The following is an 18,175-nucleotide window of genomic DNA, read 5'->3' as shown; positions in this document are numbered from 1 at the left end:
TTAGAGTTGTTTTAATTTTCATTACTCTATTCAATAGTGATTTAAACATTTTTATATGTTTATACATAGCTTCGATTTCTTTTGAAAACTGCCTGTTCATATTCCGTGCCCATTTATCAAATTGGGAACTGACGTTTATTCTTGTAAATTTGACTCAGTTCTCTATAGATTTGTGAAATGAGGCCTTTATCACAGAAATTTGCTATTAATTTTTTTCCCACAAGTTTCCTGCTTTGCTTCTATTCTTGGACGCATTGCTTTGTTTGTGCAAAATTTTTTTTTAATTTACATCCTGTAATGCTCTCTATCTCATTAGGTAATAAATTCTTTACTTATCCATAAATCTAACATGTAAAATAATGCATTCTTCCCTAATTTGCTTCTAAATCACCTTTTGTCTAAATCACATACCCATTTTCATCTTATTTCAGTATTTTGTATGAGGTGTTGGTCTATAACTAGTTTCTGATGAATTTTTCTCCAATTTTCCCAGCAACTTTTGTCAAATAGTAATTTCTTTTTTTTTAATTTTTAATTTTTAATTTATTTTTTTAATATAAATATATTTATTTTTGGTTTTCAACATTCACTTCCGCAAGTTTTTGAGTTCCAAATTTCTCACCCCTCCCCCTACCCCAAGATGGCATGCATTCTGAATACCCCTTCCCTTGGTCTGCCTTCTCTTCTATCTCTCCCCCCTCCCTTCTCTTATCCCCTTCGCCTTCTATTTTCCTGTAGAGCAGGATAGACTTCTGTACCCCATTTCCTGTATTTCTTATTTCCCAGTTGCATGTGAAAACATTTTTTTAAAAAAACATGTGTTTGTAAAACTTTGAGTTCCAAATTTTCTCCCTTCCTCCCTCCCCACTCACCCTCATTGAAAAGGCAAGCAACTCAATATAGGATGTACATGTGCAGTTATGCAAAACACTTCCTTAGTAGACATGTTGTGAAAAACTAACTCTATTTCCCTTAATCCTATCCTGCCCTCCCATTTATTCTATTCTTTCTTTTGACCCTGTCCCTCCTCAGAAGTATTTGCTTCTGATTACCCTCTTTCCCAATCTGCCCTCCTCTCTATCACTCCCCTGCTCTCTTGTCCCCTTCTTCCCCTATTTTCCTGTAGGGTAAGACAGATTTCCATACCCAATTGAATGTGTATGTTATTCTCTCCTTAAGCCAAATCCTATGAGAATAAGATTCCCTCATTCCCTCTCACCTTCCCCTGTTTCCCCTCCACTGTGAGAGACTTTTCTTTTCTGCTTTTTTTTGTGAGATAATTTACCCCATTCTACCTCTCCCTTTCTTCTCCGAGTATCATCCTCTCTCATCCCTTAATTCTATATGACCCCTTCATCTTCAACTCACCCTGTGCCCTCTATCTATCTATCTATCTATCTATCTATCTATCTATCTATCATCTATCCATGCATACAATTTTTTTCCTTCAAATACCCTAATACTGACAAAGTTCTCATGAGTTACAAATATCATCTTTCCATGCAGGAATGTAAACAATTCAATCTTAATAAGTCTCTTATGATTTCTCTTTCCTATTTACCTCTTCATGTTCCACTTGAGTCCTGTATTTGAAAGTCAATTCAGCTCTGGTCTTTTCATCAAGAATGCTTGAAAGTCCTCTATTTCTCTGAATGACCATTTTTTCCCCTGAAGGATTATACTCAGTTTTGCTGGGTAGGTGATTCTTGGTTGTAATCCTATCTCCTTTGCCCTCTGGAATATTATATTCCATGCCCTGTGGTCCTTTAATGTAGAAGCTGCTAAATCTTGTGTTATCCTGATTGTGTTTCCACAGTACTTGAATTGTTTCCTTCTGGCAGCTTGTAATATTTTCTCCTTGACCTGGGAACTCTGGAATTTGGCTACAATATTCCTAGGAGTTTTCCTTTGGGGATTTCTTTTAGGAGGAGATCTGTGGATTCTTTCAATTTCTATTTTGCCCTCTGGTTCTACTATATCAGGGCAGTTTTCCTTGATAATTTCTTGAAAGATGATGTCTAGGCTCTTTTTTTGATCATGGCTTTCAGATAGTCCAATAATTTTTAAATTCTCTCTCCTGGATCTATTTTCCAGGTCAGTTGTTTTCCAATGAGATATTTCACATTGTTTTCTAATTTTTCATTCTTTTGGATTTTTTTACAGTGTCTTGATTTCTCATAAAGTCACTGTCTTCCAATTGCTCTATTCTAATTTTTAAGGAAGTATTTTCTTCAGTAATCTTTTGGACTTCCTTTTCCATTTGGCCAATTTTTCTTTTTAGGGCATTTTTCTCCTCATTGGCTTTTTGACCTCTTTTGCCATTTGGGTTAGGCTGTTTTTTAAGGTGTTATTTTCTTCAGTTTTTTTGGGTCTCCTTTAGCAAGCTGTTGACTTGTTTTTCATGATTTTCTTGCATCACTCTCATTTCTCTTTCCAGTTTTTCCTCTACTTCCCTTACTTGCTTCTCAAAATCCCTTTTGAGCTCTTCCAAGGCCTGGGACTGATTCATATTTTTCTTGGAGGCTTTGGATGTAGGAGCTTCGACTTTGTTGTCTTCTTCTGGTTGTGTATTTTGATCTTCTGTTTCACCAAAGTAAGATAATGTAGTCTGACTCTTTTTGCGCTGCTTACTCATGATCCCGGCCAATTACTTTAGTTTTAAACTCTTTGTTAAGGTAGGAGTCTGCTTCCAATGTGGAGAGTGTACTGTCCCAAGCTTCAGGGGTTTGTGTAGCTGTTTTCAGAGATACTTGTAGGGACCTGTAAATTTTCATTTCTTCCAAGGTGGTATGATAAGGGGCGAGGTGTTTACTCCTTTCCTGGCCTGTGACCACAAGTATTCCTTTCTGTCCCATAACTGTGAGGAGGGGTTTCTCTCCACAGCCACTACAAGCTCCACCACACCAGTGCTCCTCCTCAACCCAGCACTGCCACCCAGATCCACACACAGGCAAAGCAAGAGATTCCTGCCTCAGCACTGGCAAAGAGATCCCTGCAATCCCTCTCTGATCAGCCACTGGATTCCCCCTCAGTCTGTGGGCTGGAAGCTCAGGAAGCAGCTGCCCCCCCCACTCTTGGGGAATGGAGCTGAAACCCCGCCTTCCTCTCTGAGCACCAACAGAAACAGACTTTTCCCACTGACCTTCTAAGTTGTCTTTGGCATTTGTGGATTGAGGAGTCTGGAAACCTCCACAGCTGCCCGTGATTCAGTCCTCTGACGCCTGCTCCAGGTTTGCTGTGGCCTGCATGCCCATGCCAGGGCTGTGCTGTGCTCCCAGCCCGGTGCGATACACCTTTCTGATCAATCATCCAGGTTGTCTTGGGCTGGAAATTTGTTTCACTCTGTCTTTTTGTGGGTTCTGCTGCTTCAGAATTTGTTTAGAGCCATTTTTTATGAGTATTTGGAGGGATTTAAGGGAGAGCTCAAGCAAGTCACTGCTTTCACTCTGCCATCTTGGCTCCGGCCTCAGATTGTTTTTACTGATATGGTCAATTATACCGATAGTTTTCCTAATACTGAACCAGCTCCGCACCTGTGGCATAAATCCCACCTTAAATAATGTGTGATCTTTGTGATATACTGCTGCAATCTCCTTACTAGTATTTTCTTTAATGTTTTTATATCAATATTCATTAGGGAAATTGTTATATAGGTTTTGTTTTTCTGTTTTTACTCTTCCTGGTTTAGGTATCAGAACCATGCTTTGTTATAAAAGGAAATTAGTAGGACTCCTTTGTCTATTTCTCCAAATATTTTGTATAGTTACTAGAATTAATTGTTCTTCAAGTGATGCGTAGAATTCACTTGTTAATCCATCTTGTCCTGGTAACTTTTCCTTAGGGAACTCATTGATGACTTCTTCAATTTCTTTTTCTAAAATAGAGTTATCTGAATATTCTATTTTCTCTTCTGTTAATTTGGGCAATTTATATTTTTATGAATATTAAACTATTTCACTTAGATTGTCAGATTTGTTTGCATATAATTGGCCAAAAATACCTAAGGACTCAACTAAAAAGTTAATTGAAATAATAAATAATTTCAACAAAGTAGCAGGATATAAAGTAAACCCACATCAATCATCAGCATTCCTCTATATTACCAACAGGATCCTACAAGATGAGATAGCTAGAAATATCCCCCATTTAAAGTCACTCTAGCCAGTATAAAATACCTGGGAATATGCCTGCCAAAACAAACATAGGATCTATATGTAAAAAATCATAAAACCTTTGTACACAAATATAATTTAAATAAATGGATAAATATTAATTGTTCACGGGTAGGCAGGGCCAATATAATAAAAACAATTTTACCAAAATCAATCTATATATTCAATGCCATCCCAATTAGATTACAAAAAAAAATTATAGAGCTACAAAAAAAAATAAGATTCATTTAGAAGAACAAAAGATCAGTAATATGAAAGGAACTAATGGAAAACACCTAAAGGAAGGAGTTTTAGGAGTACCAGATCTTAAACTATGTTATAAGACAGTAATGATCAGAAATTATTTGGTATTGGCTAAAAAATAGAAAGATAAATCAGTGGAATGGAATAGACATACTATATATGGCAGCAAATGGATATTCCATCCAGTATTTGACAAGTGTGAAGCCTTAAGTTTTGGGGATAAAAATTCAGTATTTGGTAAAAACAAATTCTTGGGAAAGCTAGAAAGCAATCTGGCAGAAATTGGACATAGAACAATAACATATCATTTATTAAGATAAGGTCAATATGGATACATTATCTAAATACAAAGGGAGATATTACAAGAAAATTTGAAGAACATGGAACATATTACCTATCAGACTTATGGATAGGTGAACAATTTATGAATCAACAAGAGATAGAGTTATGAGATGTAAAATGAATAATTTTGATTACATTAAATTTTTTTAAAAGTTTTTTTACAAATAAAACAAATGTAGCCAAGATCCAAAGGAAAGCAGAAAACTGGGCAAAAATTATAGACAGTTCCTCAGACAAAGGTCTTGTATCTCAAATATATGTAGAATTTTTTCAAATCTATAAAAATGTGAGTCATTCCCCATATTGATAAATGGCCAACAGATATGAATGGGCAATTATCCAATGAAGAAATCAAAATAATTTATGGTTATATAAAAATGTTTTAAATCATTATTGATTAGAGAAATGTAAATTAAAACAACCTTGAGATATCATATTACACCTATCAGATTGGTTAAAATGATAGAAGGGGAAAGTGACAAATGTTGGAAGGGATGTGGAAAAATTGAGGCAATAACTCATTATTGGTGGATCTGTGAGCTGATGAAACCATTTTGGAGAGAGATTTGGGGTTATGCCCAAAGACTTCTTAAGCAGCCTATATATACTCTTTGACCCAATCATATCATTATTAGGTCTGTTTCCCAAGAGGATTAGGGAAATGAAAAGGAACCTACATGTTCTAAAATACTGATAACGGCTGTCTTTGTGGTGGCAAAAAACTAGAGATTGTGGGGATGCCTGTCAGTTGGGGAATGGCTAAACAAATTGTGGTTTATGTTCATTCATATTACTCTCCTATAAGAAATGCTGATCAATGACTTTAGAAAAGCATGGCAAAACCTTCACAAAATAATGAAGAACAAAAGGAGTAGAACCAAGAGAACATTGTATATAGTAATGCAGTATTGTTTTAAGAACAACTTTGAGCAAACAAGTCGTTCTGACTATTATAAATACCCAAATTAACTTCAGAAGAACTATGAAGAAAGATGATGTTTGAATCCAGAAAGGAATATTGTTGTGGTGTAGGAAATGATGAGCTGGTTGATTTAGAAAACCATGGAAAGACTTGGACTTATGAAGGAAGATGCTATCCACCTTGAGAGAAGCAGATGATAGGAAGGAATAAGCATAGTAATCTTACATATCTGTGTATGAATGTATATGTGGATATATGTGTATGTATACACACACACACACACACACACACACACATATCCATACTTAACTGTACCTTCTTTGAGATGGGTGAGGGTGGGAGGGGAAAAAAATAAAGTAAAAAGTTCACAGCAGAGAACAAAAGAAAACCAACAAGGAAGCAAAGAAAAGCTGATAGCTTTAAAAACAAAGCATAGTATTTATTATATAGGTTTTCTTGAAATGGGAATTTATTGTTTCATATTTTATCTTCTCTTATGATGTGCTGTGTACACAGCAATGCAGTTTTATTTCCTTCCTCATTTTACATTGAAGTATAAAATTTAATAAGTAGTAAAAATAGCTCCTAATGATTTCTTTAATTTTATATTCATTGGTGGTGAATTCATCCTTTTCATTTCTCAAACAGGTAATTTGGCTTTCCTCTTTTATCTACTTTGTTTTTTTTTTTATAAAATCAGTTCCTAGCTTTTATTTAATTTTTACTTAAATGTTTATTTAAAATTCAATGGTTTTCTTAATTTTAATTTTGTTAATCTCTTTTTTGACTTTCAGGATTTCCACTTTGGTTTTTAGTTGGGAATGTTTAATTTATTCTTGACCTAGTGTTTTAGTTTTATGCCCATTTCACTGATCTATTCTTTCTGTGTTTTTTGACATAAGCATTTAGAAATATAAATTTTCCCCTAAGAACTGCTTTGGCTGCATCCCATAAATTTTGCTATGTTGTCTCATTGTTGTCATTCTGTTTAATGAAATTTCTGATTTTTCTATGATTTGTTCTTTAACCCATTCATTCTTTATTAGGATTATTAGGAAAGAAATTAGTATTATTAGATTATTTAGTTTCCAATTAATTTTAATCCATCTTTATATGGCCCTTTTATTGAATATATTTTTATTGTAGTATGATCTGAAAAGGATGAATTTAATATTTCTGCCCTTCTGCATCTGATTGTGAGGTTTTTAATCCAACAATACATGGTCAATTTTAGTTGAGGTACAAAATACCACTGAGCAAAAGATATACTCCTTTCTCTTCCCATTAATTTTATCCAAAGGTCTACCATATCTAACTTTTCCAAAATTCTATCCATCTTCTTAACTTCTTTCTTGTTCATTCTTTCAAGGTTGTTTAGTTCTGAAAGGGGAAAATTAAGGTCCCCCATTAGTGTAGTTTTACTTTTGATTTTTTTCCTTTAACTCATTTAAATTTTTCCTTTAAGAATTTGGATGTTATGCCATTTGGGACAGTAGTATAGTATTGATATTATTTCATTGTCTATGGTACCTTTTAGCAAAATGTAGTTTCAATGCTTATCTCTTTTAATTAGGTCTATTTTTGTTTTTGTTTTGTGTGAGATCATGTTTACTATCCCTGCTTTTTTTTCGTTTTTTGTTTTTTACCCTCAGCTGAAGCATAATAGATTCTGCTTCAGGTCCTTATTTTTACTTTGCGTCTATCTCTCTGTTTCAAGTCTGTTTCTTGTAAACAACATATTGTTGGATTCTGGTTTTTAATCCCTTTGGCTATATTCTTCTGTTTTATGGGTGAATTCATCTCATTCACAGTTATGATTATTAACTGTGTATTTCCCTCTATCCTAATTTCCCATTTATCCCTTTCTTTCTTTTTATTCTATTCCTTCTCAAAAGTTTGTTTTGCTTATGACCACTGCCTCCCTTAATCTGCTCTGTATTCTATGTGTACTCCATTCCCACCTCTTCTCTTATCTCTTTCCCCTTCTACTTATCTGTAGGGTGAGATCAGTTTCTATATGCAATAGAGTGTTTATGTAACTCTCTCTTTGTGGCAATTCCAAGGAGAGTAAGGTTCAAGCATTATGCACCATTCTACCATCTTCTCCATTGTAAAAGCTCTTCCTTTTGCGCTTCTTTTATGTTAGATAATTTTCCCCATTCTTCCCCCTTCACCCAGTGCATTCCTCTTTCTCACTCCTTAATTTTTTTTTTCAAATCATAGTCATCTGACATCTGTTCCTCCTACATATACTTCTATCTTACCTAATATTCTTAGGAGGTGCATCTATCTTCTCATACAGGAACAAAAATATTTTAACCTTGTTGATTCCCTTATGATTTCTCTTTCATGTTAACATTTTTGTGCTTTTCTTGTTTTTGTTTTTGGTGAGGCAATTGGGGTTAAATGATTTGCCTAGGGTCACACAGCTAGTATGTGTCAAGTACCTGGTCTGAGACCAGACTTGAACTCAAGTCCTCTTGACTCCAGGGTTGATGCTCTATCCATTGTGCCACCTAGCTGCCCCCAAATTTTGTGCTTTTCTTGAGTCTTATGTTTGAAAGACAGATTTTCTTTTTTTTAGCATTTTTTGATAGTATTTTATTTTTCCCCAATTATATGTCAGAACAATTTTTAGCATTAATTTTTTGAGCTCCAAATTTTTCCCTCTCTATTCCCTCCCCTGTTCTGAAAATGGTAGGCAATTTGATATAGGTTATACATGTGCTATCATGTAAAACATATTTCCATATCAGTCACAGTTGTAAAAGAAGAAACAGATCAAAAAGTGGAAAACAAACACAAAAAATGAATGAAATAAGTGAAAAAAGTGTGCTTTGATCTGCACTCAGAGTCAATCACTTCTTTATCTGGATGTGGATAGCATTTTCTTTCATGAGTCCTTCATACTTTTCTTGTATTATTTTGTTGCTAAGAAGAGCTGAGTCATACATAGTTGACCATCACAGTGCTGCTGATACTGTGTACACTGTGTGTTCCTGGTTCTGTTTATTTCACTTTGCATCGGTTCATACAAGTCTTTCCAAAGCTTTTGTTTTGTTTTGTTTTTCTCAAATCTGCTGTTCATCATTTCTGATTGCACAATAGTATTCCATGACATTCATATACATAAACAATTGCCCGTTTAGCAATTCTGCAATTGATAGGCATCCCCTCAATTTCTGATTCTTTGCCACCATGAAAAGGGCTGCTATAAATATTTTTGCACATGTAGGTTATTTCCTCTTTTTTGTGATCTCTTTGGGATACACACCTAGTATTGTATTATTGTAGTGGTATTGCTGGATCAAAGGGCACACACAGTTTTGTTGCCCTTTGGGCATAGTTCCAAATTGACCTCCAGAATGGCTGAATCAGTTCCCAACTCCAGGAACAGTGCATTGTTGTCCCAATTTTCCCACATCCTCTCCAGTATTTATAATTTTGCTTTTTTTGATCATATTAGCCAATGATAGGTGTGAGGCGGTATTTCAAAGTTGTTTTAATTTGCATTTCTCTAATCAAAAGTGATTTAGAGAATTTCTCCATATACTTATAGATCTCTTTGATTTCTTCATCTGAAAAGTGCCTGTTCATATCTTTTGATCATTTATCAGTTGGGTAATGGCTTATGTTCTTTTAAATTTGACTCAGTTCTGTATATATTTGAAAAATGAGGCCTTTATGAGAGACACTTGCTATAAAGATTATTTCCCAGCTTTCTGCTTTCCTTTTAATCTTGATTGCATTGGTTTTGTTTGTATAAAAGCCTTTTAATATAATCAAAATTATCTATTTTACATTTGTAATTCTTTCTATGTTTTGTTTGGTCATGAATTCTTCCCTTTCCCATAGATCCTACAGGTAGATTGTTCCTAGCTCTTCTACTTCGCTTATGATATCATCCTTTATGTCTAAATAATGCTTCTATTTTAACCTTATCTTGGTATATGATATGAAACGTTGGTCTACATCTCATTTGTATCCTATGTTTTCCCAGCAGTTTTGTCAAATAGTAAGTCCTTTTCCCAAAGGTTGGGATCTTTGAGTTTATAAAACACTAGGTTACTATGGTCATTTTCTACTATGTCTTGTGAACCTAATTTATTCCACTGATCCGCCACTCTATTTCTTGGCCAGTACCAGATAGTTCTGACGATTACTGCTTTATAATACAGTGTGAGATTTAGTATTGCTAGGCCACCTTCTTTTGGTTTTTGTTTTTTTTCCCGTTAATTGCTTTGGTATTCCTCTTGAACTTTTGTTCTGTCAGGTGAATTTTGTTGTACTCGTTTTTTTCCTAGCTCTACAAAACATTTTTTTTGGTAGTTATGTCACCAAATAAGTAAATTAGTTTAGCTAGAATTATTATTTTATTATATTGCCTTGTCCTATACATGAGCAATTGATATTTTTCCAATTCTTTAGATCTGACTTTATTTATACAAAGTGCTCTGTAATTGTGTTCATATTGCTCCTGGGTTTGTCTTGGCAGGCAACATCCAATTATTCTATTTTGTTTACAGTAATTTTAAATGGAATTTATCTTTCTATCTTTTGCTGTTGGGCTGTATTATACATATAAAGAAATGATGATGATTTATGTGGGTTCGTCTTATATCCTGCAACTTTGTTGAAGCTGTTAATTATTTCAAGTAATTTTTAGTTGATTATCTAGGATTTTCTAAGTACACCATCATATCATCTGCAAAGAATGATAGTTTTCTTTCTTCATTGCCTATTCTAATTCCTACAATTTCTTTTTCTTCTCAGAGAGTCATTGGTTTCCACTTGCCTAATTTTAACTTTTAAGGAGTTATTTTCCTCAGTTAGCTTTTGTACTTTCTTTTCTATTTGGCCAATTATACTTTTTAAAGAGTAGTTTTCTTCAGTGGATCTTTGTATCTCCTTTTCCATTTGGTCAATTTTATGTTTTAAGCAATTTTCCAAGCTATTAACTCTTTTTTTTCATAATTCTCTTCTATCACTCTCATTTCTTTTCCCCTTTTTTTCTTTACCTCTCTTATATGTTTCTTAAGCTCCTTTCTGAGCTCTTCCATGAGTTCTTTCTGGACTTGAGACCACTTCCTATTTTACTTTGGGGTTTTGCCCGTAGGTTTTTTGACATTGTTGTCTTCTTCTGAGTTTGTTTTGATCTTCCCTGTCACCATAAAAACTTTCTATGGTCAGGTTTGTGTGTTGTGTGTGTGTGTGTGTGTGTGTGTGTATGTGTGTGCATGTGTGTGTGTGCTTCTTTATTTTTGCTCACTTTTTTGGCCTCTTTCCTTTCTTTTAAATTTAAGCTCTGCTCCAGGGGTGGAAAGGGCACTGTCTCACACTTCTTGTGCCAGGGGTGGAAAGGGCACTGTCTCACACTTCTTGTGCCAGGGGCTGTAGGCCCTGACTGTTTATCTGGTGCTGTGTTCATGTTGCCCTGAGGCCCAGGGGGGATACTCATGTCTGTTGCTGCACTGACCTCCTAGTGGTAATGTCTGGCATATGCTCAGACTGGTGGGGTGTTTCTACGTTTCTCCAGGGATACACTGAAGCACTTGGAGGTCTGCCTACTGCAGTTTTCCTGTTTGCTTGGGGTTATGCTGAAGCACATTGCAGTTCTCAGAGTTGGAGTCTGCCCATTTCCCTGGCTATGCTGAGGCACATGGAGTTGCCTGGTTTGGGCATTTCCCTGCTCTACCACACTGGGACTCAGGATATGCCAGTAATTTGCTGAGGTGGGGCTTGCTGCTGGCTTGCTGGGACACTTCCTGCCCTGAACTTTGCACTCCTTTTCCCTGAGTGAGACAGACCTTTCCTGCAGACCTTCTAAGTTTCTTGGGCTCAAAGATTGTTTCAGCCTGTCTTTTTGCTGGTTCTGCTCTTCCTGGATTAATTTTTTGGGGTTTGTTTTGAGGTGAATATGGGAGAGTTACAGTGATTTACTGTTTACTCTGTCATCTTGAGTATCAGAAGTTTATCATTGAAAGTTGTATTTTTGATTCAACTCTGCTCTTTTCATCAAGAATATTTGAAACTCCTCCATCTCATTAAATATCCATCCCCTTCCTCACCCCTGAGTGATCATAGTTTTGTTGTTGTTGTCGGAATCCTAGCTCCTTTGCTTTCCAAAATATCATATTCCAAAATCCCAGATCCTTTAATATGGAAGCTGTTAGATCTTATGCGATCCTGATTATTGTTATATTATATTTGAACTGTTTCTTTCTAGCTTTTTGCAATATTTTCTCCTTGACATGGGAGATCTATTCTTGAGAGTTTTCATTTTGGGATATCTTTTATTTATTTTTTTTTAATTTTATTAATTTATTTTGACTTATCAACAATCACTTCCATATGCTTTTGAGTTCAAAATTTTTCTCCCCCTTCCTCCCCCCCAACCTCCCCAAGGCAGCACACAATCTGATGTAGGCTTTACATTTACATACTCATTAAACATATTTTCACATTGGTGAAGTTGTAAGTAAAAATTAAAACCAATAGGAGGAACCATCAGAAAGATGAAACAAAACTCAACAGAAGGTAAAAATAAGTGAGAGCGATGCAACTTCCATAGCTCTTTCTTTGGATGTGGACAGCATTTTCCTTCCCGAGGCCTCTGGAGATGTCTTAGATCCTTGTAATGCTGAGAAGGGTTCAGTTTAACAATATTAGTTATTGCATAACGTGGCTGTTATTGTGTACAAAGTCCTCTTGGTTCTGCTCACTTCACTCAGCATCAGACCATATAAGTCTTTCCAGGTTTTTCTGAACTCAACCTGTTCATCATTTCTTATAGCACAATAGTGTTCCATGACATTTATATACCACAACTTGCTCAGCCATTCCCCAATTGATGGGCATCCTCTCAATTTCCAATTCTTTGCCACCACAAAAAGAGCTGCTATGAATATTTTTGTACATGTGGGTCCTTTTCCCATTTGTTTGATCTCTTTGGGATATAGCCTTAGAAGTGCTATTGCTGGATCAAAGGGCATGCACATTTTTGTAGCCCTTTGGGCATAGTTCCAAATTGTTCTCCAAAATGGTTGGATCATTTCACAACTCCACCAACAATGTATTAGTGTTCCATTTTTCCCACATCTTCTCCAATATTTATCATTTTCCTGTTTTGTCATGTAGGCCAATCTGATAGGTGTGATGTGGTGCCTCAGAGTTGTTTTGATTTGCATTTCTCTAATCAATAATGATTTAGAGCATTTTTTCATATGAGTATAGATGGCTTTAATTTCTTCATCTGAGAACTGTCTGTTCATATCCTTTGACCATTTATCAATTGGGGAATGGCTTGTGTTCTTATAAATTTGTCTTATTTCTCTACATATTTTGAAAATGAATCCTTTATCAGAGAGACTGGTGGTAAAAATTGTTTCCCAATTTTCTACCTTCCTTCTAATCTTAATTGCATTGGCTTTGTTTGTGCAAAAACTTTTCAATTTAATGTAATCAAAATTGTCCATTTTGCTTTTCATAATGTTCTCTATCTCCTGTTTGGTCATGAATTCTTCTGTTCTCCATAGATCTGATAGGTAAACTATTCCTTGTTCTCCCAGTTTACTTATGGTATCAGCCTTTATATCTAAGTCATGAACCCATTTTGACTTTATTTTGGTATATGGTGTGAGATTTGGGTCTATGCCTAGTTTCTGCCATACTCTTTTCCAGTTTTCCCAGCAGTTTTTTTCAAAGAGTGGGTTCTTATCCCAGAAGCTGGGGTCTTTGGGTTTATCAAATAATAGATTACTATAGTCATTGACTACTGTGTCTTGCATATTTAACCTATTCCACTGATCCACCTCCCTATTTCTTAGCCAGTACCAAGCAGTTTTGATGATTGCTGCTTTATAATACAATTTAAGATCTGGAATTGCTAGGCCACCTTCCCCTGCATTTCTTTTCATTAGTTCCTTTGATATTCTGGACCTTTTGTTTTTCCAAATGAATCTTGTTATTATTTTTTCTAACTCTATAAAATAATTTTTGGTAGTTTGATTGGTATGGCACTGAATAAGTAAATTAGCTTAGGTAGGATTGTCATTTTTATTATATTAGCTCGGCCTACCCATGAGCAACTGATGTTTTTCCAATTATTTAGATCTGATTTTATTTGTGTGAAAAGTGTTTTGTAATTGTGTTCATAGAGTTCCTGGGTTTGTTTCGGAGGTAGACTCCTAAATATTTTATAATGTCTACAGTAAGTTTAAATGGGATTTCTCTTTCTATCTCTTGCTGTTGGGCTTTGTTGGTAATATATAGAAATGCTGATGATTTATGTGGGTTTATTTTATAGCCTGCAACTTTGCTAAAGTTGTTTATTATTTCAAGTAGTTTTTTACTTGATTCTCTAGGATTCTCTAAGTATATCATCATGTCATCTGCAAAGAGTGATAGCTTTGTTTCTTCTTTGCCTATTCTAATGCCTTCAATTTCTTTTTCTTCTCTTATTGCTAAAGCTAATTTCCAGTACAATATTGAATAACAGTGGTGATAATGGACATCCTTGTTTCACCCCGATCTTATTGGAAATGCTTCTAGCCTGTCCCCATTACATATAATGCTTGCTGAAGGTTTTAGATAATGCTATTTATTATTTTAAGGAAGACTCCATTTATACCTATGCTTTCTAGTGTTTTTAATAGGAATGGGTGTTGTATTTTATCAAAAGCTTTTTCTGCATCTATTGAGATGATCATGTGGTTTCTGTTGGTTTTTTGTGATATGCTCAATGATGCTGATAGTTTTCCTAATATTGAACCAACCCTGCATTCCTGGTATAAATCCTACCTGGTCATATAGTGTATTATTCTTGTGATAAGTTGCTGCAATCTATTTGCTAGTATTTTGTTTAAAATTTTTGCATCTATATTCATTAGAGAAATTGGTCTATAATTTTCTTTCTCTATTTTGACTCTTCCTGGTTTAGGTATCAACACCATATTTGTATCATAAAAAGAATTTGGTAAGACTCCTTCTTCACCTATTTTCCCAAATAGTCTATATAGTATTGGAATTAATTGTTCTTTAAATGTTTGATAGAATTCGCATGTAAATCCATCTGGCCCTGGAGATTTTTTCCTAGGGAGTTCATCAATGGCTTGTTCAATTTTTTTTCTGAGATGGGGTTATTTAAGTATTTTACTTCCTCTTCGTTAATCTGGGCAATTTATATTTTTGTAAATATGTATCCATTTCACTAAGATTGTCAAATTTGTTGGCATATAGTTGGGCAAAATAATTCCTAATTATTGTTTTAATTTCCTCTTCCTTGGTGGTAGCTTCACCCTTTTCATTCTTGATACTAGTAATTTGGTTTTCTTCTTTCTTTTTTTAATTAAATTAACCAAAGGTTTATCTATTTTATTGGTTTTTTCATAAAACCAGCTCTTAGTTTTATTTATTAGTTCAATAGTTTTCTTAATTTCAATTTTATTAATTTTTCCTTTGGTTTTCAATATTTCTAATTTGGTGTTTAGTTGAGGATTTTTAATTTGTTCTTTTTCTAGTTTTTTTAGTTGTATGCCCAATTCATTAATCTCCTCTTTTTCTATTTTATTTATGTAAGCATTTAGAGATATAAAACTTCCCCTAAGAACTGCTTTCGCTGCATCCCATAGGTTTTGGTATGTTGTCTCATTATTGTCATTCTCTTGAATGAAATTATTGATTGTTTCTATGATTTGTTGTTTGACCCAATCATTTTTTAGGATTAGATTATTTAGTTTCCAATTATTTTTTAGTCTATCTTTCCATGGCCCTTTATTACATATAATTTTTATTGCATCATGATCTGAAAAGGATGCATTTAATATTTCTGCCTTTCTGCATTGGATTGTGAGGTTTTTATGCCCTAGTACATGGTCAATTTTTGTGTATGTGCCATGTACTGTGAGAAAAAAGTATATTCCTTTCTATCCCCATTCAGTTTTCTCCAGAGGTCTATCATACCTAACTTTTCTAATGTTCTATTCACCTCTTAACTTCTTTCTTGTTTATTTTGTGGTTAGATTATCTAGTGCAGAGAGGGGGAGGTTCAGGTCCCCCTAGTATAGTTTTGCTGTCTATTTCTTCCTGTAACTCCCTGAACTTCTCCTGTAAGAATTTGGATGCTATACCATTTGGTGCATATATGTTTAGTAATGATATTACTTCATTGTCTATGGTGCCTTTTAGCAGGATGTAGTTTCCTTCCTTATCTCTTTTGATTAGATCTATTTTTGCTTTTGCTTTGTCTGAGATCAGGATTGCTACCCCTGCTTTTTTTACTTCAGCTGAAGCATAATATATTCTGCTCCAGCCTTTTACCTTTACCCTGTATGTGTCACTCTTTTTCAAATGTGTTTCCTGTAAACAACATATTGTAGGATTATGGTTTTTAATCCATTCTGCAATCCATTTCCGTTTTATGGGAGAGTTCATCCCATTCACATTCACAGTTATGATTACTATCTGTGTCTTTTTCTCCATCCTTTCCCCCCATTTATGCTTTTCTTTCTCCTTTTTCCTTTCCCCCTTCACTAGTGTTTTGCTTTTGACCACTGCCTCCTTCAGTCCTCTCCCTTTTATTATCCCTTTCCCTTTTCTTCCCCTTTACTCTTACTGCTTCTTCCTCCCTTCTTTCCCCCTCTTTCTTTCCCCCTCCCTTTTCTTTCCCCTTTTCCCTCCTACTGCCTATAGGGCAAGTTAGATTTCTATACCTAACTGATTATGTTATGCCCTTCTTGAGCCAAATCTGATGAGAGTAAGGTTCAAACAATGCTCCCCCCCCTTCTTTCCCTCTGCTGTAATAGGATTTTGTGTCTTTTCCTGTAATGTAATTTACCCTTGTCTGCCTCCTCCTTTCTCAGTACATTTTCTAAGATCAGATTGATCCACTTATTTGGATCCATTTAACCCACTTGATTAGATTTTTTTTTATCATTACATCAAAGTCAACTAATATCCACCCTCTTTATGTATACTCCTTTAACATGGTGTAATAACAATACAGTTCTCAAGGGTTGCAAGTGTCATATTCCCTTGTAGGGGTTTAAACAGCCCCCCTTATTAACAACATATTGTATCTTTCTGTCCCATTTACCTTTTTATGTCCTTCTTGAGTCCTGTACTTGAAGATCAAATTTTTTGTTGAGCTCTGGTCTTTTTATCAGGAAAGTTTGGAAGTCTCCTATTTTGAATATCCACTCCTCCCTTGAAAAATGATGCTCATTTTTGCTGGGTAATTGATCCTTGGCTGCATTCCAAGCTCCTTTGCCTTATGGAATATCATGTTCCATGCCCTGCGGTCTTTTAATGTAGAAGCTGCAAGGTCCTGTGTAATCCTGACTGTGGTTCCATGATATTTAAATTGTTTCTTTCTGGCTGCTTGCAGCACCTTCTCTTTCATCTGGTAATTTTGGAATTTTGCTATTATATTCTTGGCATTGTCAATTTGGGATCTCTTTCAGGTGGCAATCGGTGGATTTTTTCTATGGTTATTTTCCCTTCTGGTTCTAGGACTTCCAGGAAGTTTTCCTTTATGATTTCCTGAAAGATACTGTCCAGGCTCTTTTTTTCATCATGATTTTCAGGTAGTCCAATAATTTTTAAATTGTCTCTCCTGAATCGATTTTCCAGGTCGGTTGTTTTACCGATGAGGTATTTTACATTTTCATCTATTTTTTCATTTTTTTGTTTCTGTTTGACTGATTCTTGCTCTCTCATAGAGACATTAGTTTCCATTTGTCCAATTCTAGTTTTTAACAGATTGTTTTCTTCTGTTAGTTTTTGTACTTCCTTCTTCAATTGGCCAATTGTGTTTTTTAGGGACTTGTTTTTTTCAGTGTATTTTTTTTCCAATTGGCCAACTGTATTTTTGAAGGACTCTTCTACCTCTCTCATTTGACTATTAAAATCCTTCTTGAGCTCTTCTAAGAAGGCTTTTTGGGCTTCAGACCAGTTCATATTCCCTTTTGTTGTTGCAGATGTGGGTTTGTTGACAATGTTGTCCTCTTCAGAATTTCTGTCTTGATCTTCACTCTTCTCATAATATGAATCTATGGTATGTTTCTTTTTACTCATGGTGTTTCTTTATTCCCTGGCCTTTAAAGAGATTGAGCTCTCCTGCTGGGGAACAGAGGGCACTGACCCAAGCTTCTTGTGTTGGGAGCCTAGGTCTTGGTCACTGGCTTTGTGTGCTGGGGCCTCTTATGCTGGCAATTGGAGGCTGTAGGTTTCTGGCATCTTACCTCTGTTGGGCTGGAATCAGCAAGGCTGGAACTTTCAGGCAATTCTAGGTTGCCTGCTTTTCCTTTCCTTTAGCTTTCTTCAGCTCCTTTTAGATGGGTGCTGCAGAGTGTTTATCTGCCTGTGGCCCTCTGCAGTGTTGTCGCCATGGTTTCTGCTAATGCACTGGGAGATTCCTTTGCAGTGGAGTGCCAAGGCACCTGGTGGTTTTCTGAGCTAGTTTCCACCGGTTCCCCCTGCCCTCACTGAGGCACTTGGA

This window comes from Phascolarctos cinereus, unplaced genomic scaffold, assembly GCF_003287225.1.
Source record: "Phascolarctos cinereus isolate Bilbo 61053 unplaced genomic scaffold, phaCin_HiC Scaffold_9;HRSCAF=440, whole genome shotgun sequence".
Taxonomy (NCBI): Eukaryota; Metazoa; Chordata; class Mammalia; order Diprotodontia; family Phascolarctidae; genus Phascolarctos; species Phascolarctos cinereus.
The sequence above is the reverse complement of the archived record's forward strand: the minus strand, read 5'-3'. Positions refer to the sequence as shown.